Consider the following 3,217-nt stretch of genomic DNA (forward strand, 5'->3'; position numbering starts at 1 on the left):
GAAAATAGGAAGAATTGACTAAGAATATGGGGGAGCATGCAAACACTTAGGAGTGTTCCAATATCTCAGGGGCTCCCACATAGAAGAGGGGGTCAATTTATTGTCCAAAGCACCTGAAGGCAGGATAAGAAGCAACAGATGGAAACTAATCAAAGAGAGAATCAACCTAGAACACGGGTGTCAAACTGCCATCCCGTGGGCTGGTTTCGTCATACCGAAGACGCGCCCACCCCATTACTGGCAATGCAAAAAGAGTTGCGATACATCACGACATGTCACATGGCGAGATTGACACCTGTGATCTAGAACTAAGGAGAAATTTCCTGACAGAACAATTAATCAGTAGAACAACCTGCCTCCAGAAGTTGTGAATGCTCCCACATTGGAAGTTTTTAAGAAGAGACTAGACAACCATTTATCTGAAATGGTATAGAGTTTCCTGCCTGAGCAGGGGAAAGACCTCCAAGGTCCCTTCCAACTCTGTTGTTATTATTATTATTATTGCAATGTATTGGGATTTACTTGAACTGTTTTCATGTGTCTTTTGAATGCTGCTTAAGGTTGCTCAATTGGTGTGTCTGTGTAACGGTCACTGACTTGCCAGACTAGCTGTCTCCAAGAAGATCATTGGAGGATTTGGGATGGGAATGGGTTCCTTTAAACCTATTGGCTGCCACCTAGTGGCCAACTGTATAAGTAGCTACGCAGAAGCCTCTGTTTCAGTTCTGTTCCTGTTTGCCTCAATAAAGCAATGTTCTTATTTGCAACCTCACGTCTCACTTACTGCCTGCAAAGAACTCACTACACAAAAATTATCATTATCATTATTAAAAAGAATGATTACAATGAGTCAACTCCAAGCCTCTGAAGCATGTGGATTCTGGAGACTCTTAGTTGGTACAGAAAGAGGGCTTCATCAATTTCATCGGCTCCAGAGTCAGAAGCCCAAGTGTGGGGCTTTATTGCAGAGGCAGTGGCCCTGCAAAATGTGGATTACTGGGCACTGATCTATCAATCCCGGTTCATAATTTCCTTCCATCTTTAAGTTTTGTTTATTATTTATTCATCACGTTTAGCAACTACCCATCTTCCTCATAGAGGGGCTCTGAGTGACGTACAAATAAAAACATTTTGGGGGGAAAATTAGTTTGGTCTTATTCTAGTTCTACTGAAGAGGAAGAGAAAGGGCAATGTGGTGGTAGAGGGAATAAGAGGAGGGAAACCTAAGAGGACAGAGAAAACCAAGAGAGCAGGAAAGAGTATCCTTCCCAGAGAAGAGCTGTACCCCACTAGGACCAGTTCAAAATGTGGGGAGAGGTGGGAGATACACTTGCGGAGCTGAAGATATCTGAGCAGGAGGAATAAATACAGGTAGTCCTCAACTGACAACCAGAACTGAGCCCAAAATTTATGTTGTTAAGTGAGACATTTGTTAAGTGAGTTTTGCCCAGTTTACGACCTTTCTTGGCACTATCTAACAAAATGAAATTCAATGGTGAAAAAAGTAGGGTTCTGCATTTAGGCAGGAAAAATCAAATGCACAGGTATAGTATAGGTGGTACCCTGCTCAATAGTAGTAACTGTGAGAGAGATCTCGGAGTCCTAGTAGACAATCACTTCAATACGAGCCAGCAGTGTGCTGCAGCTGCCAAAAAAGCCAACACAGTGCTAGGCTGCATTAACAGGGATAGAATCAAGATCAAGTGAAGTACTAATACCACTTTACAATGCTTTGGTAAGGCCACACCTGGAATACTGCATCCAGTTTTGGTCACCACGATGTAAAAAAAGATGTTGAGGCTCTAGAAAGAGTACAGAGAAGAGCAACAAAGATGATTGGGGGACTGGAGGCTAAAACATATAGGGAACGGTTGCTGGAATTGGGTATGTGTAGTTTAATGAAGAGAAGGGTGAGGGGTGACATGATAGCAGTGTTCCAATATCTCAGGGGCTGCCACAAAGAATAGGGAGTCAAGCTATTCTCCAGAGCACCTGAAAGCAGGACAAGAAGCAACGGATGGAAACTAGTCAAGGAGAAAAGCAACCTAGAACTAAGGAGAAACTTCCTGACAGAACAACTAACCAGTGGAACAACCTGCCTCCAGAGGTGGTGAATGCTCCAACACTGGAAGTTTTTAAGAAGAGACTGGACAGCCATTTGTCTGAAATGATATAGGGTTTCCTGCCTTAGCAGGGGTTTGGACTAGATGACCTCCAAGGTCCCTTCCAACTTCTTCTTCTTCTTCTTCTTCTTCTTCTTCTTCTTCTTCTTCTTCTTCTTCTTCTTCTTCTTCTTCTTCTTCTTCTTCTTCTTCTTCTTCTTCTTCTTCTTCATTATTATTATTATTATTATTATTATTATTATTATTATTATTATTATTAATTGTTAAGTGAATCACTGTTCTCAAATTAGCGACATGTTTGTTAAATGAATCTGGTTTCCCCACTGACTTTGCTTGTCAAAAGGTTGCAACAGGAGATCACATGACTCTGGGATACTGCAACTGTCATAAATGTGAGTCAGCTGTCAAGCATCGAAACGTAAATCACATGACCATGGGGATGCTGCGACAGTCATAAGTGTGAAAAATGGTCACGGGTAACCTTTTTGCGGTGTTGTCGTAACTTCGAATTGTCACTAAGTGAACTGTTGTAAGCCGAGGACTACCTGTTCAAGATTGAGAGGCACGAGCGACCGTTGTCCCCTTTGGGAACTTTCATTGGCCGGCTGGGGAGAAGGACTCCTCGGAACGCATCCAGCCGATGCTGGCCCTGTTAGTTGCGGCTGGTCCTGCCACCACGGGCGGCGCCCCCCCCCCCGACCTTCTTCAGCTGTTCGGCCGTTTGTAGCGGCGACAGGCGGCCTGGCTGGGGAAATTCCGTCTGTCCAGGACCGGCGAGGAACATGTGGAACTTTCCAGTCGTAGCCCTGGAAAGATTCGGGGAAAGCGGCAAGGCGGCAGGATATACAGCCGCGGGCGTCTGCTTCGAAGGGGAGCCCTTTCAGACGTTACGAGCGGGGCCTGCTGCCCAAAGGAGAAGAGAAGGGTCCTGGCGGAGGTGGGAAGCGCAGGCTCCCGAGAGCGAGTCAGCGGGGGCCGGGCAGAGGGAGGGACCGGGGCCGGCGCCCAGGAGGAGCGCCGTTTAAAAGGCCCGGTCCGCAGCCGGGAGCCTCTCTCGCCCGTCCCGTCTAAGCTGCTCCTCGCTTCTCCCGGCT

This window comes from Vipera ursinii (assembly GCF_947247035.1).
Source record: "Vipera ursinii genome assembly, chromosome: 1".
Lineage (NCBI taxonomy): Eukaryota > Metazoa > Chordata > Lepidosauria > Squamata > Viperidae > Vipera > Vipera ursinii.